The 20,043-nt window shown below is 46.4% G+C and overlaps 1 protein-coding gene across 1 annotated transcript in view; it reads left to right on the plus strand.

The window, feature by feature from the left end:
* Positions 1 to 20,043, plus strand: part of Macrod1 (mono-ADP ribosylhydrolase 1) — an 899,697-nt gene that overhangs the window by 869,797 nt on the left and 9,857 nt on the right. The gene's annotated exons all lie outside the window — the stretch shown is intronic.

The following is a 20,043-nucleotide window of genomic DNA, read 5'->3' on the forward strand; positions in this document are numbered from 1 at the left end:
CCCCCCCCTTCTTCTCCCCTCTCTTCCTGTCTGTCTGTCTGTCTGTCCTCTCTCTCTCTCTCTCTCTCTCTCTCTCTCTCTCTCTCTCTCTCAGGTACTCCTCCCCCTTTCCTTCTCCCCTAGGCTCATTTAATAAACCTCATATATTCTAACATCTGGTACCTTGATATTTCCTTATCATTTTTGTATTTATTAAACATAAAACACCTGGGCTCACTTGAATGACACAGGCAGCCAGAGAACACATCCTGAGATTGGCCTGAGAGGTAAAAGCCCCGGAGGCAGAAAAGAGTCTGCAATTGCAGGATGATGGGAGAGTGTCGTAGAAAGTGCTAGGAGAGGAGAGGGGAGCACCACGGCCAAGGAAGGAGTCAGAGAGGACTTTAAGCAGACTGGGCTTCAACTGGGCCTGGCTTCGTTTCTTAGATACCCTGGTGGTCTAGTTGAAAAAGACTTGGTGGACAAAGTAGTCTCAAAGCTGATGAACACTTTTAGTAACACAGAATGCAAAATTAGCACAAAATTCAGTTACTTTACTGCACACAAACAACAAACATGCTGTAAAAGACATCGGGAAATGAATAAACACAATAGTCACAAGGATAAAATAAAACACCTAGGAAAAAGCCTAACCAAGGAAAACAAAAACCACTGTGATGGAAGCCTTAAGGTGCTTGAGGAGAAAGAAATTCAAAAGGACACTTGAAGGTAAAAAGACCTACCATGCTTATGGATCAGAAGAATTAATACTGTGAAAATGGCTGACCTACCGAAAGCTGTCTACAAGAGTCAATGAAATCGCAATCAAAATCCCAAGGCCGTTCTTCTCAGACATGTTAAAAAAAAAAAAAATCTTAGACTTTATATAGACGTTCAAAAGACCAGACACAGTCAAAGCAATAGTGGACAACAACATAAAGTGCTGGAGGTGTCGCTAACCCTGATTTCAAGTTATCATGTAGAGTCATAAAACCAACCCAGGATAGCACTGGCATCAAAACAGCATGTGATCAGTAGACTAGAATAGACCAAGACCCAGGCAAGTCCACACAACTACAGCTGCCTGATTTCTGACAGGTATGCCAATAATACATATTAGAGAAGAAAAAAAAAAAAACCAGCCTCTTCAGCAAACTGGATATCAGCGTGTGAGATAATGGGACTAAATGCTTACTTCCCACCTTGCACAAAACTCAACACCAAGGACTGGGGAGATGGCTCAGTGGTTAAGAGCAATTGCTGCTCTTGCAGAGGACCGAGGTTCACTTCCCAGCACATTCACGGCAGCTCACAGCGCTCTGAAACTCCAGTTCCAGGGCATCTGATTCCCTCTTCTGGCCTTCCTGGGTACCAGGCATGCATTGCACATACATGCACACATGCAGGCAAACACTGACACATATAAAAATTTAAAGTAAGTATATAAGTTAAAAATAATTTTAGACCTGAACTCCAAATGCAGCACAGGCTTCCACATAAATTCTAAAACTCTGAAGCTCCCAGCGGAAAACGCAGCTATCGCACTACTTCAGCCTGTGGACGGATAAGGACTTTCTGAACAGGATTCCTTAGCACAGAAAATAAGAGCTGCAACCAACAAATGTGACCTCATATAAAAGGCTCCTGTGTACAGCAAAGGAAACTGTCAGCTGAGTAAACAGCAGCTATATCTGACACAAGATTTGTGTCTTAGAATAAACAAAGACCTCAAAAACTACTTATCACTGGACACTAGCCCAACAGAGATGTCCCCTGAAAGTCTTCACTTAGCAGGAGATTGGGATAGATATTGGGACTCCAAGTGAGAGACGTAGGGGATAATGGAGAAATAGAAGGATCCAGGGGGTCCTAGGAGCCTACAAGAAGACCATGAAGGCTGGCAGATCTGGACCCAGGGGGCTCTGCTCAAACTACTGTACCAACCAAGGACAATGCATGCAGTAAACCTAGAAGCCCTGTCCAGATCTAGCCAGTGGACAGCACATTCTCTACAGTTGTGTGAAGAGTGGGGACTGACTCTGACATGAACTCTGGTGCCCCCAATTGGCCACTTCCCCTTGGTGGGGAGACCTGGTGGCACTCAGAGGAAGAGTAAGCAGGCTACCAGAATGAGACCTGATAGGCTGTGACCATATGGTAGGGTAGAAGGTCCCCTTCTGTCACAGGTCGAGGTGAGAGGAAAAGGATGAAAGAGGGAGGGAGGGGGGAACAGGAAGATACAAGTGAGGGGATAACAAATGAGATGTAATCTCAATAAATTACGTAAATAATAATTGTTTTAAAAAAAGAAAAAGAAAAGAACCAAGCCAGGCATTGTGGCACATGCCTGTAATCCCAGCACTCTGGGAGGCAAAGGCAGGCAAATCTCTATGAGTTTGAGGCCAGCCTGGTCTACAGAGTGAGCCCAGGACAGCCAAGACTACACAGAGAAACACTGTCATGAAAAAAGAAAGGAAGAAGGAAAGAAAGAAAGAAAGAAAATAACCAACCTAACTGAAAAATGGGCAATGGAACTGAAAAGAGAGTTCTCAAAAGACTAGAAATGGCTAATAAATATTTTTAATTTTTTATTATTTATTTTATGTGTGGGAGTATTATACCTACATGCATGTATGCTATGTGCCATGGGTGTACCTGGTGCCTGCAGAGGCCAGAAAAAGGTGTCTGTAGATCCCTTGGAACTGGAGTTACAGATAGGTGAGAGCTGCCATGTGGGTACTGAGAATGGAACCTGGGTCCTCAGGAAGAGCAGCCGGTGCTCTTAACCACTGAGCTGTGTCTTCAGTCCCCAATAAACATTTTTAAAAGTGTTCAACATCCTTGTCCATCAGGAAGACAGTCAGAATGGCCATCTTCAAGAATACAAACGACAGCAAATGCTGGCACAGATGTGAGGGAAAGAACCCTTCCTACACTGTTGGTGCGGGGGCGGGGGGGGGGATATAAATCGGTGCAGCTATTGGACCAATCAGTCTGAGTGTTTCTCAAAAGACTCAGTGACCCAGAGGCACCACTCCTAAGCAAATTGCCAACGGTCTCTACATTCCACTACAGAGATACTAATATACCCACATTTATTGCTGTTCTGCTCACAACAGCTGGAAAAAAAATGGAAGCAGCCTAACTGGCCATCAGCTGAGGAATAGATAGCAAAACTCAGTACCTATACACAGCGGAATATTACTCAGCAATAAAGGAAACGAAATCATGAAGTCTGTAGGTTAAAAAATGGAACTGAAAAAGCATTATATTGAGTGAGGTGACCCAGGCCCAGAAAGACAGAGTCACAAACCCTCTCATTTGTGGAGTCCAACTTCTCATCTTTTGTTGTGTGTGCTTATACTGGAGTGCATGTGGAAGCCAGGAAAGCACAAACAAGTCACTGGGGATAAGTGCATTAGGGGGTGGGAGACAGCAAAATGAATGTAAAAGGGGGAACTACTCAGGTCAGAAAGACTTGAGCACAGAGGTAGGGAGGTAGGGGTAGGAAATGAGCCAGTGGTCAGAGGTAAACCAGAATGAAGGGTGCGTGAAAACACTGTGTGGAAGCTGATGGTTTGCCAACCCAAGAAACAAAGTTAATTAGCAGGGATTAGTAGCACACAGGCAACTTGAAAGGAAAAGAGAGGAAGTGCTTGAGGTTAATGGTTTAGGTGGGACTAGGGCTACTGGGGAGAGAACAGAGTAGGGGTGGGTAAGCCATAACTCAGGTTACAGAAAGAAGCCTCATTCTTAGAACATAATAAATATAAAAAGAGGAATTGGAACTGAAGAACACTATCCCCAAAGGCATGAGTTATAAAATGAAAGCCTCAGTGCCAGGCACAAGATATCTCCCCAGGAGCTGCTAGTCAGCAAGGCCACAGAGGTACCCAAAACAGCACAAGCCACTACCACTGTTCTTGGCGTCCCAACAGAACTAGATGGTACAACATTACAGCAATGGGGGCGTGGGGTCCGTTGCTGAAGACACTGCTCATGTTTGTGGGAAATGTAAACAAAATATACACTGCTGTCTATCAAAGGACTAAATGAGACAAAACTCTACTTTAAAACCACTGTAATGAGGCCACTTAGCAAAATGTCAAATTCCTCTGGGTCAGCACTTCTTGAAATCAAAATATATGCTCAAGTTTCATCTCTCCCTGGGAACTGTGCTGCTCCGTACGTTAGAATGTGAGGCCCAGCTCAGACCACTCCCAGTATGGCAAGGAATCTTTTGCATTAGAAATAAAGACCCAGCAGCACCTCACTACACACACACACATACACACACACACCACACACACACACACACCACACCACACACACACACCACACATACACACACACCACACACCATACACACCACATACACACACACACAATGCACGTACACAACACACACACAAATACACACATCACATACACACACAAACACACACACACCACATACAACTGGCTGCATCTGCTTGCTTAAGCACAACTAGGCAGTTAGTAAAATGCTTGAGGGCTCAGATTGGATCTCCAGGACCTGTGAATTGTAAACTCAGGGTGCAGTAGATTGTATCTGCAAACCCAGAAGATTTCTGGAGCTCACTGCGCAGTCAGTCTGCCTGCTTCAAGAGAGACCCTGTCTCAAGGTGGATAGCCCAAGGAAGATGCCAAACACTGACCTCTGTCTGGCCTCCACACATACATGAACATGCAAACACACACATAAAATTGCTCATGAATAAAATAGCAAACTTATTCTAATTTTAATTAATTCTATCTTTTATTCTATATTATTAATTTTAATAACATTTTAACTTATTCTTTGAATTTTTCATCCATTTATATATTTTTACTGTTTTTATTTTTTTTACTTTTATATACACATTTATATTATCACACACACACACATATATATATACACACACACACACACACACACACACACAATGAACTACATACAGCAAGAAGGACCACGAAACATTTAGGGATTATATAAATGTTTACATTCATAGTGTTTTGTCTATTTGTATTTGGCAACCTTGGAGAAAACACCTTTCCTATCTTGGTGAGTCTACAACGCTGTATGTAAATCAATATCTATCATATCTCACCTCGATCAACCTAAAAACATCTATCTAGACCTAAAAACATCTTAGCCCCTAAACAACTAAGCTTAACTGTAAAACTTAACTAACTATCTGGTCTTCAGCCCCATCAGAGACTTGAGAAGGATATCTGAGTAAACAGGAAGTGCAAGTTAGCAGCTGCCAAAATGAGAACATGCCAGAGATCGCAGCCTAAACAGTCACCCAAAACTCTCTATAACGTTGTAGCATCGTCTTCAGCCTTCTGGCCCAATATATCTGACAGACATATTTGTGAGGCAGGAACTATTGAGGACTTGCTTACCCTGTCTTGGCAGAGTTTGGCCGTCGACTTTGCCTGCATCTAAGCTTGCCCACTTGTAGGCAGAATTCTGCCTGTGGCAGAAAGGAGGACATTTTGCCCAGTGGCTTGTTTGTCACATTTGAAGCCATCTCCATAAGGAGGTTCATTGATGCTCATCATCTTCTCTGAGGTAGGCTGGGTGTTGCCAGGAGTTAACCTGTCTCATTGTCAATGAATCTTTAAAATAACAGAAACATCTTCAAATGCCAGATTCTGTAGGTCTCTGAGGCTGCTAGAGATCTTATCTAACTATTTCGCCTTATTTATCTATAGAACCGTATCAATCTGTTAAACCGAAGGTGTGTGTTCTTGTGATGGAAGTAGACTGGTAATTGGCAGAACCATGAGTTGATCAACTAACAATTAACTTATATTACTTAATCATCCTAAGCAGCCTGCAATACCACCTTCAGAGTAAACCTTGTATTATAACTGAGACGTATGGGTACAATTCCTCATATGATAGCAGAAATATATACGTATAATGTGTGTGAAGAATGATCTTAAATTTTAATCCAATACCAATATATCAAAATTAAACTTATTTTGCACCAATATACAAAAGTCTATACCAATGAATTAAAATTAGCCTTGTTTGTGTGTAACAGTTAAGGCCTTAAGTTGAGGAGTAGATTCAATAATCTACTCTTTGTCCTATCATCCCTATATATTTCTATATTTCCCCTTCTTTCTTTTCAACCCCTATCTCCATACCCAAGAAAGAAAGAAAAATAAAAAGAAAGAGAGAAATCCCTGAGTCCAGCCTCATTTTCTTTCTGAATAAGACAATAATAACTTATAGCCCTACCCAACCCCACTTAAGGGAAATGGGGTGTCCTTCTCTCTTTTAAGGCTGCTTCTGGCTGATTTGGAATAAATAATACCTTTGTAGGGGCCCAAATACAATTGGGGAATATGATTAAGCAAACTAGGAATAGCATTTGTGGTTCCTTTTTTTGTTGTTGTTGTTGTTGTTTTGTTTTTCAAGATAGGGTTTCTCTGTGTAGCCCTGGCTGTCCTGGACTCACTTTGTAGACCAGGCTGACCTCGAACTCACACAGTGATCCACCTGCCCCTGCCTCCCGAGTGCTAGGATTAAAGGTGTGCGCCACCACAGCCTGGCTTGTGGTTCAATTTTTAAATGTTGAGAAATTCCAGATTTAATAAAAGTCCTGTTTGGGACAATCTGAAACGCTGGACCAATTGGGATCAGGAGTTTTCTTCAAAGCTGTCCTAGGAGTTGTCCTGATGAGGAACCGAAGCACTTGGGGCTGGAACATGAAGGATGCAGGATGTCAGCGCCCAGCATGCAGAGCGGAATGGATCCTGTCAGGTCTGGTCCATCATCAGTGTCCAGTTCTTTTGTTCTGGCGGTCACCACTACTGGTGTTTTGTGGTTTTCAGATCAGACCTTGGGTGGCTGTAAAGTCACTGCTGTCCTGCTGACCAAACAAGGTGTGTGTTCAGTGTTGCCATCTTGAATCTCTTATATTTTTTATCATTATCTATCCACCCCACCACTCTAAAATTCCTCACAGTGTCCTCCAACCTGCCCCTTTCCCAACTTCAGGTCTAATTTTTTAAAAATTGTAATTAATAACCCTAAGTCCAATTAGTGCTGTTAATATATTCATGTGTGGCACCCTCCACTGGGGCATAGGCAACCTTCCAGATGAAACAAAAGTGATTCTCTCTCCCTCAGCGACCAGCGATTGCCAGCAGCTCCTCTGCGGGTGGGGCCTCAGGGGCCCTCCTATCCATGCTGGAATTGTGGTTGGCTTGATCTTGTGCAGATCTTGTGCAGGTAATCACAGCAATTATGAGCTCCAGGGATCTCCTATTTCATATAAAATCAGCACCCTGATTTTACAATCCCGGAGTGCTGGGGATCCAAATGTAAGTCCTCAAACACTTTACAGAGCCACCTCCCAGCTCCATTTTGTTTTTTGAGACACTATCATATATCCTCCTGCCTCCATTTCCTGCGTGCTGGGATCTTAGGCATGCACAGATACCACGCCGTGTTTGCCGAGTACATCGCTATGGTGTTTTGCGTATCCACAGTGTTGGCCAATGATCACCACTACACATCTCTAGATGTTGTCATGGGAAACAGAATTCTAAGCTTATTAAGCAACAACTCCCTTTCCAAGACCTTTTATCCTATAGAAACCTCTATTCTAATTCCTGTATTTTTAATTTTCGTTTTTCTAGTGCTTCCTATAGGTAAAATTGTAGTTATCTGCCTTTTGTATCTTGTTTCACTAAGAAAAATATGTTAAGGGCTTATCACTGTTGTGGTAGATGTGGTGACATTTCCATTCTTTTTAATTATTAATAAATAATTCAATTGTACACATATATCATAATATGTCTTTTCATTTATGTGGTATTGATGGAGGGTCACGATTTTGCCAAAATGTCCGGTTCCAATCCTGTGGAAAGGCTAGTGCAGTGACTCCTTGCAGCCACCAGAGGGACCACGAGGCCGGCACTATAGCAAGCGCTGTTTAGGAAGAGGAGCCAGAAGCCTAGTTTCGTGCATATTAAGTAAGGGCAGAATCCCGCACACACGTGAAAGGGAAGCTGGCCGGGTCTGGACGTGGACCAGAGAGGTAACCTATCTTTCAAATCTTTCAATTGGATTCAATTGGAGGAAAGAGGCTTGGAGATCTATGAGAGAGATGCCGCCCATGTAATCCTGGTCCAAGCCCCCGCCCTCCCCACCCCTCCCTCCCATGGAAAGACTCCACCAACTACCCACAGCTTTCCTGCAAGCTGTCCTCCTGTGTTCGCCGCCCCCACACAGGGAGCTCAGAAAGGAGGGTGGGGGAGTGAGTCCAGCGAGGATTGAGCTTGGTTCCTGCCTTTCCCCAGCAACAGTGCTGGTGGTCCCACCTGTGGCTTGCGTATTTCACAGCTTGGTGCTGGCGTTCAGTGTCCAGAGCAAATGCAAGAGGCAAGTCTGAACGCTGCAAGTGTGGCTCGGGTGAACTTCTCCGAGCCCTGTGCCTGAATTTCTCTGTGATGTGGGTCTTCCGCTTCGTGCCCCACTTCATAACAGAGTGGTATACAGTCCTTGAGACTGATTTTTTTTTTTTGGCAGTGACCTCAGATTGACCAGAATTTCCACTAGCGTAAACCCCTCCACTTTTGTCACATGTGCTGGTTCTGAGAACAGCTCTCCCCCATCGCATCGCTGTGCAGCTGGGTCTTTGGATCTGAGTGCAGGAACTGACATTTATCCCTGTCAAATTCATCTTGTTCGTTCATCTGACAAACATTTGCTCGGGGCCCACGCAGTACCAGGTGCTGGTACTGAAACGAGAGACAAGTCCCCTGCCCTTAAGAAGCTCCCACTGACATCAGTCACGTCACTGGCCACCGGTTGCTAAGGACCTACTCTGTGCCAGCCACACAAAGGCTAGCATCGCAACCATGACTTGCCTCATGACCCTTCCCAACACCGCAGTGTAGGTGGCATTGTCTGTATTTTGCAGATGGGAAAGCCAAGACTCAGAACGCTTATGTGGGCTGGGGAGATGGCTAACTTGGTAAGATGCCTTCTGTGCAAGTTTGAGGATCTGAGTTCAGGTCCCCAGCACCCACATAAAAAAGTTGGGTGCTGCAGTGTTGAAGGAAGCAGAGAAAAGTGGATGCCTGGAACTCGGTAGCCAGCCAGCCTAGCTGAACGCTGAGCTTCCGGTTCGATGAGAGACCTTGACTCAAAAAAAGTAAAGGTGGAGGTTGGAGAAATGGCTCATCAGTTAAGAGCACTGGCTCTTCCAGAGGACCCGGGTTCAAGGTCCAGTATCCATGGTAACAGCTCACAAGTATCCACAATAACACTGTGATCCACAGGCAAAGTGTTCATATACATAAATAAATCTTCCCTTTATTTCCCCCAATAAATAAAGGTAAAGAGTGATTAGGGAAAGACATCTGTGCTGATCAGTAATTTTGTCATCTTGACACGAGGGGGAGAGAATCTCAATTGAGAAAATGCCTCCATAAGCCTAGAAGGCAAGTCTGTTGGGCATTTTCTTGGTTAACAGTTGACGTGGGAAATCCTAGGCCGCTAGGGGTGGTGCCACCCATGGCCGGGTGGTCCTGAGTTGTATAGGAAAGCAGGCTGAGCAAGGCATGGAAAACAAGCCAGTAAGTAGCACTCCTCCGTGGTCTCTGTATCAGCTCCTGCCTCCAGCAGTCCAGCCTTGCGTTCGAGTCCTGACTTCTCATAAACAATGGAGAAACAAGGGAGAAATAAACCTTTTCCTCCTCAAGTTGCTTTTGGTCGTGTTGTTTATCACAGCAAAAGAACTCAAGCAAACTCAGGCAAAACACACACACACAAACGCTCGCACGCATGCACACTTATGTGACAAGCCGGCAGCAGATGAAGCTAAGGGGCAAGACACATGCTTGGCACGTGTGAGGGCTGGAGCTTCAGTGCCATCTCTGAAAAAGAAACATGTTAACTGGCTTGTGGGGAGTGATAGTGCTACAAAGTAGCAGCCGCAGAACTCCACCTCCCATGGCTTCGGCTTTGGCTTCCCTCTTCCCGCTTAGTCCCCCTCAGATCCCAGTTTTGGGTTCTCACCAGACTCAGTGAAGCTTACTTATCTGAATTTCATCAACAGTGCCGAAGAAGCTGGGGGGGAGCTCAGAGCCCAGAGGCAGACTATCAAACTGATAGACCTGCCGATAGGCCCTGTGTCTTCAGCTGTGCAAATCCACTAGCCTGGATGCCACCTGATGTTCTGCCACCCTCAGCTCCTGTCTCGGATGCTCTTCTGTGTTCAGTCAACTGTGTGTCTGGTCCCTGACTGCCGAGTCCTCCACATGCAAACTCTAAGCCTGTCTGGCCCTTGCCTTCACCACGGTCAATGTGCTTCTGACCATCTCCTTCCCAAGGACCCCTACCTTTCCAAGAGGAAACCCCTAGGGACAATTGAGTTGATTGAGAGCATCTTCCCTAGCATCTGTGGCTTCTTCCCTGTGGTACCATCTGCTCCTGGCAGCTCAGCTCATCTTTATCACTCAGCTCCTCATTCACTGATTTCGCTGAGGGAGACCCACCTTGGAGCAAGCCTGTGCACCAGCCTTGGGCAGAAAACAAGAGAGGCGGGGGGCACTGGGGGGAAGGGGGGAATGCACTGTTTGGTCAGGGAGGAGACTTGTCAATAAACTTCAAGCCTCCAGTCAGGACCCAAAAAGCAGGGACACCACAAACCACCGCAGGATATGGACTGACCACCACACAACATTCACAGAAGCATCCACTCTTCTCACAGCCCTGTGGAGCCGAAAGCACCATTGCTAGGTGCATTCCTACAACTGAAGACGCTGAAGGCCCAGCAAGTGAGAGCCAGAGCTGATAGCTGCCTCTGCTAAGACTGCATTCTAAAAGCTAGCCAGGTTCTTCCAGGCACCCCGAAAGGATGACAGAGAACTAGATTCTGTTATAAACATACTCCACAGGCAAGGAGGTGACTGCAATCTTTAAAAGACTCTGCAAACACTGTCTAAAAGCCTCCTGTTTAGACTTTTATCCCCAGGTTATTTCTATTAAACATGAAACTACCAGATTCCTGTCATGACTCCGAACAGTGACATGTATGTCATAGCTGGACCCTGCCTTCACAGCCTTACAGTCCACAGGAGGAAGGCCGGTGACAAGCAAGCACATGACTTCAGGCATCTGAGGACACTATACAGATCATATCGTAGCACACAGAAGGATGGAGCCCGTGTGGTCTGAAAAAGGGCTTCTCTGAGGAAGTGTCATTGAGGAGTTAAAAGGGAGCTGGCCTTGGGACCAAGGAATAGGAAGATGCCGAGGAGTGCAGTTTGGTGCCAAATCCACCCACCTCCCCTACGGATGGCACCCTGGGGAGGATGCAAGACCTTAGAGAGTATGGAAGCGTATAGGAAGGTCTGTAAGCCCCCAAAGCAATGCTGCATCTTCTTCACTCTTCTGTCTGTCTGCTCAACGTACATTTCTTCAGAAAGCCCAGCCCGGGGGCCGGGTAAATATTGGATCAGGTCATAATTACACCCAACAAGGTAAAACCACTCCATGTACCACCACAAATGTACTATAAAGTTAGCCAGATTGTAATTACATCTAACATGGTCTTGCTATCCCTTGCACCACCGCAGGTATATTATAAGTTTTAGAAAAGTTGGCAATATCCCTCGGAGGCCTTCTTTTTTCTTTTTTTTTTTTTTTTTTTTTTTTTTTTTTTTTTTTTGTTTGGTTGGTTGGTTGGTTGGTTTTGGTTTTGGGTTTTTGGATACAGGGTCTCTCTGTGTAGCCTTGGCTGTCCTGGACTTACTTTGTAGACCAGGCTGGCCTTGAACTCACAGTAATCCACCTGCCTCTGCCTCCTGAGTGCTGGGATTAAAGGTGTGCACCGCCACCATGCCAGGCCATTGGAGGACATTCTTTCAGTATCTCAGACTTAAATATGATAGCCTCTGAGATGCTCTTAATTGGTGTTGCATTACTTAACAAAGAAATCGAGGGGCTGGAGAGATGGCTCAATGATTAAGAGCGCCTGTTGCTCTTGTAGAGGACCCAGGTTCGGTTCCCAGCACCCACATGGTGGCTCACAGCCGTCCTAACTCCAGTTCTAGAGGATCCGACGACTTCTTCTGACCTCCATGGGCACTGTATACACAAAATGCACAGACACATACGTGCAGGGAAAACATTCATACACAAAAGGTTTTTTAAAAAACCTTTTTTTAAAAGAAGGAAACTAAATCGAGAAAAGAAAATACAAATATCTGTACAAACGCATTCTTAACGAAATATGACAGAAACACTTAGTGTCAATTATAATTCTCATTTCTGCAACTGGTTACATGGTCTTAGCTGGTATTTATAACTACCTTCCCGTACTACCCAGTCTGTATTTCCTCCACCCTCAGCAAACCCCTCAGCAGGTCTAGTTCTGCTCTTCCAGGAGTGACCTATATCTTCATTTCTGAAGGGCCTGAGCCCTTTGTCATCCTGCCTGCATTGGCTGTTGTAGTTTTCCATTGACTTTAACAACAGAATATGGGAGCATCAAGGATCTCCTGCACTCCAGACATAATCTCTCCTACCTCTATTGTGGAGGAGCAATCCAATTTCCACTCGGTAACCTGGATCAATCACCCTCCTAACGGTGTTATTCCTTTCTTGGCCTGTCGGTTAAAGGGCGTCAGAAGTCCAAAGTGGCCAGCAGGGGCGGAGTCTGAACTCCCAGTTCAATGGAATATTTGTTGTGTCTCCTGGTAGGAGTGCTCCCTACGCTGGAACTAAATTTACAGGCCAGCAGAATTTAAGGTCATGGGAACAGGAAGCAAATTTTCCCCTAATGGGTCACCAAGGGTGATAGTGAGTGGGACTGGGCCCCTTTCCCACCCCTTGACTCCTGCACCTGTGGATCCTGGCTATCTGCAAAGCAGTGCCATACCAGGGACACCAAAGTGCAGCCCGCCTTCTGGAGACCCTGCTGCAGCTCTCCAGGCTGCCGCCGCCACCTAGTTGGCACTATAGCTGTGTCTTCAAAAGGCCATTGTGTCTTTCTGTCAGGCCAGCTGCTGCAAGACGGTAGGGAACAAGATAAGGCCAGTCGATTCCGTGCCTGTGGGCCAGCCTCTCTGCCTGTAACGGAATTGCCTGGCCAGAAGCAATGCTGCGTGGAAATACCATGATGGTGGAGGAGACATTCTGTAAATCCGTGAGTGGTGGAGTTTGGCAGAAGCACTACATGGCAGAAAGACAAATCCAGAACCAGAATAAGTATCTACTGCAGTAAGGACAACACTCCGTCCTTTTCATGGTGGACACAGTCCAATGTAGTCAACCTGCCACCAGGTCTCTGGCTGGTCACTCCAGGGATCACTGGACAATGACAGGGGTGGCTGGGGTGAGAGGCTGACTGTCCACAGAACGGGTCTCTCTATCTTCTTGACTGTTGAACTCCTCCCCTGGTGAAGTCACCTTTTGGTAGGCATTTCCACAGGACACAAGCATCTTCACATCCTTTGCCCATTTGGAGAGATCTAACCACATGTTTTCCAGCCATGCTTTTTCCAAAGTCCCAGCCAATCCATGGCTACATGCCCATGAACCTACTTCATGTCTGGAAACACTAAGCCTGATGATCTAGTACCAAAGGTCTGTTGGACTCATGCCCATGTAAAATTCACTTTGCCTGAGCTGCCCGTTTACAGCTTAGACCATTACGGGGCATGGTTTTTCTCTGTGCTGCCCGGTCCAATAACTACGGCCACCTTGCCTTTGATAATTCAGTGCTGCCACCTGGGCCCTGCCACTTTGAGACCCAGTTAAATCCATTTGCATTTAATTCATCCAACTGAGCAGCAGTGTCTCCAACCCTAAGGTCAGGCACAAGGGAAAGGGGTGACAACGAAACTCTTCAAATGTGCTGGTACGCCCTCACCGTTTTGTGTCTTATACGGTCAGTGAAGCACGGGCGTACTGGGCCTTCCCAGTGCGGAGGATTAGGTTTTGCACAGTGTACCCACGCTAGCTCTGCAGCTTCCCTGCACCTTAAAATCCCTAATCAACATCGAGCCAACCAATACCACACACTTCCAATGCCTTTTCAGTAGGCCATCTTTTGATAAACGCTTCCACCAACCACTCAAAACAACTTTTGACACCTCTTTTAAAACTGTGTGCGCTTCCATGGTCAGGAAACCTAGAGTCTCCACTCAGAGGCCCCTATCAATAAACCCAGCCTGTCCCAGTTTTACTTTCCTTCCACCATTTCCTTCCACCGCTCCTACACATATCCCCCCAGACTTCTGTTTGAATGAATTAGCAAACTCACTAAGCTCTTTAGTAGTGTTACACACCTTCTCATGGACCACACTTTCTATCATCCCTCTAGGAGCCTGATTAGCCTGAAGTCTAAAGAGACATCAGTAACTGTCTTGCCTGGCACTGTCTTCAGAGAAAGTCACTGCTGGTAGAGTAGACAATGACGGATTAATTTCCTCAGTCAAAGGCAGAAAGGGCAGTATTTCAGGGGGTGTGAGTACATCTTCTGCTGAGAGTGGAGAGACTACTTCTGCAGGTGTGATAAACCCTTGGGAATCTGATGTTCAAAGTTCTCCACTCCAATGGGGTCCACACGTCTTCACTCCAAGTTATAGGATCCTGTCCTGAACCCACTAAAGCCCTGACTTTTTACCGCCAACACCGCCTGAGGCTGGGACTCGGATTTTTGGATGCAATTCAGCCAGCCTTAGAAACAAAGGCTTCAGCCGGGCGTGGTGGCACACACCTTTAATCCCAGCACTCGGGAGGCAGAGGCAGGCAGATCGCTGTGAGTTCGAGGCCAGCCTGGTCTACAAAGCGAGTCCAGGACAGCCAAGGCTACATAGAGAAACCCTGTCTCGAAAAACTAAAAAAAAAAAAAAAAAGAAAGAAAGAAAGAAAGAAAGGCTTCAGTTTGACTTTCTGCAACTTGAGCTGTGTGGCTGCTGGATGGATGACCCTCTTCCAGAGCGCACGTAGAAACCTCTAGACTTTATGCACATTTGGAGCCTGTTGGTTTTTCCATCGAGTTCTTGTCCTTCATTGTGTGCTGAGATGCTAGAAGTTGGTTAATTTTACCATGCAGCTCATCCTTTTCCTCTGTCAATTGACCCAGAGATGCTAGGAGCAACCAGCCAGCATTTTTCTTATTTTTCCAAAATTTGTCCAAAATAAAGTTTTGTATACAGAGTCACCAAATCTGGGGCTTCTTGCAATTGACAGAAGGACAGTCTAATGCATTTATTTCCTACTGCCTTAAGCAGTCCTGCCTCCCTCTCCCAGGGATCACTTCATAGAGCCTGCGGCCCCCATGACTGGTAGAAACAGAGAAGGCAACGGGATTCCAGAAGGTAGGAGGAAGGGTCGCCTACACAATTGGAAAATTTTCACACAAAGAAGTCCAGATTTCAAGCTATTTTTAAGATATCTGAGGATCTGGCAACCCAGAGACTGCATGTCCCCATGGTAACAGCAGCTGGTGCGAAGCTGCTTCAGACTGGACGTGTGCTTTGCAGCTCTTCACAGACACGAACGCTCATGCGTGCACACGCACTCTCTACTGCCCTTCAAGGACAAACGCACGCAGGCACACACACTCTATGGCTCACCATGGACAGACAAAAAAGCACACGCACACACTAACACATGCTCACACACTCTACAGCTCTTCATGGATACACACGCATGCGTGCATGTGCACACACACATACCACTCCACATCTCTTCATGGATATCTTTCTCTCTTTTTCTCTCTAGGTTTTTATCGACACCTTCCCTTAAACACACACACACACACACACACACAGTCTGTTGTCAACACCTGACCCACCCAATTCATTCACATACCCTCGGCCCCTGAACGCTGAAGTCTGCCAACCCTAGCATAAGACTTTGATAAACAGAAAACTGTGCTGGGGCCCATGGCATTTGTCTCACCATCTTGGAACTAAGTACCCCAGCCTGGGATCCCCTCATTAGAGTTCTTTTTGTTGTAATGATTATTTTTGTTTTAGGTTACTGGTGGGTTTTTATTTTTAAGATTTATTTATTTTTATTTTATGTGCATTGGTGTTTTGCCTGCATGTATGTCTGTGTGAGGGTATTAGATCCCCTGGAACTAGAGTTATAGACAGGTGTCAGCTGCCATGTGGGTGCCGGGAATTGAACCCAGGTCCTCTGGAAGAGCAGCCAGTGCTCTTAACCGCTGAGCCATCTCTCCCGTCCCTACTGGTTTTTTTTTTTTTTTCAATGTTATTTGTTGTTTGCAATTTTTGAGGAGGATTGTATGGTGGGGGAGGGGAGTGTTGTTTTAGTTTCGTTTGTCATTTTTTAAGACAGAGTCTCACTGTATAGCCCAGGCTGGCCTCTGGGACTATAGGTGTGCAGCGCTGGCACCAGGTCCCCTCCCTCAAGTTCTAAGGGTGCTTGCCCAATGTCGGGGGAGGCCCCACTCCCTCCAAATCCATATAAACATGTAGTGGGCTCTTCATCCAGAGTATCCTCCATCTTCAAGGAAGAAGTGCAGTTTATGATGTAAACCAGAAGGGGGCGACTCTCCCTGCTATTCCTTTGGAGCTGCCCTTCCCTGGCCCTACTCAGCCGCCAGGCTCCTGTTGCAACAACGTGATCTTGGTAAATGTTGGTCCCGGAAGGGCCCTGTAACAGCTGAGGCCCAGGCTGCTTGGCTACATGGTGCCCTCGGGCAGAAATGGCTGGGCCAGAGTCTACTTAGTCCAATTGACTAGGAAGATCTCAAGAGGCCCACCCACCTCAAAGGTCTGCCAGTGTGTGCCCCTTACAGCAGCACTCCTGCCCTCTCACAACCCTTTCTTCCTTCTCTCGCTCTGTGAGAGAGGCCTAAACAGGTGGTTACCACTTGGCTCAAGTCCAGCTAGCAAATGGTAGAGTCGATATTTACAGGCGGCCCTACGGAAGTCTCCTCCCCAGGAAGACAGCGGTAGGGTGGGTCTGTGCAAGGAAGAGGGTTTTAAGCGCATCCTCTTACCTGGTATTTTCTTAGAGCCGCTCCAGCACAAGAACTAAATTTGAGGTCTCTACTAGGTTAGTGATTGACCCTAAGGCTGAGAGGCTCCCGCTCAGCCACTAGGGAAACTCAGCGCCCGGACCTCGGGGGTCTAGCTTTACCGTCCTCACCCATACAGGAGAAGCACAAGCTACATCCTTGCCTTGAACCCCTGAGGGGATGCAGAACAGGTAGGCAGCAGCTGCTGGCAGCCAGCCTAGTAAAATAACTGAGAAGTAAGAAACTCCCGCTGAGCTAAGTGAACTTGACTGAGCCAACTCCTGATTCCTCATAGGGCGCAGGCTTCAGACACTTTCTCCCTCGTACTTCTGGAGGACAGAGAAGAAGCCCAGGCGGTCTCCAGCTCCTCTGAGAATGTCACAGGGATGTCTTGGCCCTGAGACCAAAGAAACCACACTAGATAGAAGCCGAGGGTCTGCCCAGAGGAATTCATCCATTTCTCCTCTTGTGCCCCCCCCCCCCCGCAGCCACCCTGCGCTCACCACTCTCTCACTTCAACTCTCATTCTATCAAGTCATCAAAGCCCAGTGATGGTGTCACCTCTTCCAGACAGCCCATTCTGATTTAGTCCTGCAGCCTGGTCATCTTAAAGCTTGACTTCCTCGGCACTGTAATTATTTCTGAAATGCTGTCCACTTAGAGAAGCACACTTGATAGACATAAACACAACTTGAGGCCTCAGATAGACAAACCCGTGTGTGGGTGGATACATGGTGGGAGAGTAGGGGGGGGGGTGGGCAGAGAAGTCAGTGGGATCCCTACTGCCCCTTGTTTGAGATTCCCTTTTCAGCAGCTTCCCTGCCTCAGGGGAATTAAGACTTAGAAAGGTGTCAAAGAAGCTGGAGAGGCAGCCTGTGTTCCTTTGTATTGGACCCCAAAGCCCCCTAAACAAGAGGAGAAAGCACTAGAGAATTTCTTGTATCCTTGGTCATGCCACACACCCCTGATGGGACCTGACACATTACAGGGACCCCGAGCTCAGATTCACCTTAGAGGAGACTGAAAGAATTTAAATAAAAATGAAAAGAAGAAAAAAAAATGGGAGAAAAAAAAAAGAAAGAAAAGCCTATTTCCATTAGAAACTCATTGAGCTTGTTAAGATCTCCTGCATACATAATTTCTTTTTAAAAATTAAAGTCAAATTTGAACACATTGAATTTAGGATCACAGCAGCAGCAGCCGGGGACAGAAGACAGCAAGGAGAAGAGTGACTAAGAAAGGTGAAGGGGGTCTGATTTTGGCTACCGTTTCTCTCTCCTCCATAGTTGGAACACCAACTCGATTATAGTATACCAGTATACTATTGAGAATAAGAGGTTCTGGTGCTTTTCTCTTTTCTTTTTCCAAAGCCACTTAACTAACGAAGAGAAGATTGCCCAGGAAGAGGTGATTTCCCCAAGGTCATCCGAGCATCATGCAACCCTCAATAGCCTTGATTCAAGGATCAGGAACCCAGGCACATCCGCTGGGGGCTGGGGGAGCTGCCCGGATACAGCGGCCCCTCACTGGGCAGTTGGACTGTGTATACTCTGGCTCAACCCCAGTAGCCTCAGGGAAGTCACCAGGTGCCTTTAAACAACATCCCACTGGGGGCAGGAACAGACAGACAACCCAGGCCAATTAGGAACCAGAAAACCTCTATGAGAGTGAACACCCAGAACAAGGGGTTAGCTGTAGCAGCCCAGCTTGCTGCAAGCCTCACAGTCAAAACCTTCCTAAAACAACCCCTTGGCGGCCTTGGAGTATAATTTAATCTTCCTTTGATGACTCCAGATCTCACCCTGCCTCGGGCCACTCGGAGAACATCAATAATTGCTGAGTCCAGGTGGTAAGCGAAGAGGAGGGGCTGGGACAGGGTTCTTCAGCTGACCCTGGCCTGACAGGCACTTCAGCAGGAGGATCCCTGCCCTAGCTTAGGGGCCAGATGCCACCTTTAAGAAGCAAGCTCAGGAATAGAACGGGATACCTCTACCAGAAAAAAAAAAAAAAAAAAAAAAAAAAAAAAAACAAGTGGGCCTTTCTCTGGTTCCCACAACAAGTAGGACAGGGCGCCTCCCGAGGCTTCCAAGAAATACAAACAACAAGTCCAAAACAGGCCAGCCATGATTTAAAAGGCAACGAAAGTTAAGCAACCAACCTGACTAGGGAAGAAACAATGTACAGCCCCGCAGACTTCTCAGAAAACTCTGGTTCAAACCAGAAGTGGCAGTGCATGTTCGTAATCACAACACTTGAGAGGAGACTAAGGCAGGATTGCTGTGAGTTGAAAGCCAGCCTGAACTATATTAGTGAATCTTGTCTCAAAAACCCAAAGAGGGGAGGGAGGTAGAGAAAGGAGCAGGAAGGAAGAGGGGAAAAGAGGGAGAAGAAGAAAAAGGAGAGAGAGAGAGAGGAGGGGAAGACAGAGAGAGAGAGAGAGAGAGAGAGAGAGGGAGGGAGGGAGGGAGAGAAGCATGTCTAGATGCTTAAGGCCAGAAATGGGCTTGAAGCCACACCCCTGACCTACTTCTTGGCTGAGGACCCTAAACAAGTTACTTAACTTCTCAGTTTCCAACTGCGGACGACGCTAGGCTAACAGTAGGACTGCCGTGAGTGCCAGCCAAACTTCAAATTGCCTACTAGACCATGTCTTAGATATAGGTCTGTAGGAGAAAAGACTAGAGGATACCACAAAACTCCCTGCCCAGTTGGCTCTTGGGTGAGACTGACTATACTTACTCAGTGTGTGTTGGCTTGTTAGGTTTCCATTTTATACAAGAAATGCATATTATTTGGTAATTAAACCATACCCAGAGAAATAAACAAAGACCTAGGGACTGCAGAGAGAAGTAGGTGGAGAAAGACAGGTGAGTCCATGGGTAGACAGAAGAATGGTCACTTGTCATCTGAGACTTAGTCAGGGATTGCCCTGGTTTTTCCAGAAGCCCAAGCCACGGCAACTCTGAGACCACAAGCACCAGTGCTTGGATCTTTCCGTCTGGGTGTACCCTAACATTCTCCATGTACCTGCTCA

This window comes from Acomys russatus, chromosome 5 (genome assembly GCF_903995435.1).
Source record: "Acomys russatus chromosome 5, mAcoRus1.1, whole genome shotgun sequence".
Taxonomy (NCBI): domain Eukaryota; kingdom Metazoa; phylum Chordata; class Mammalia; order Rodentia; family Muridae; genus Acomys; species Acomys russatus.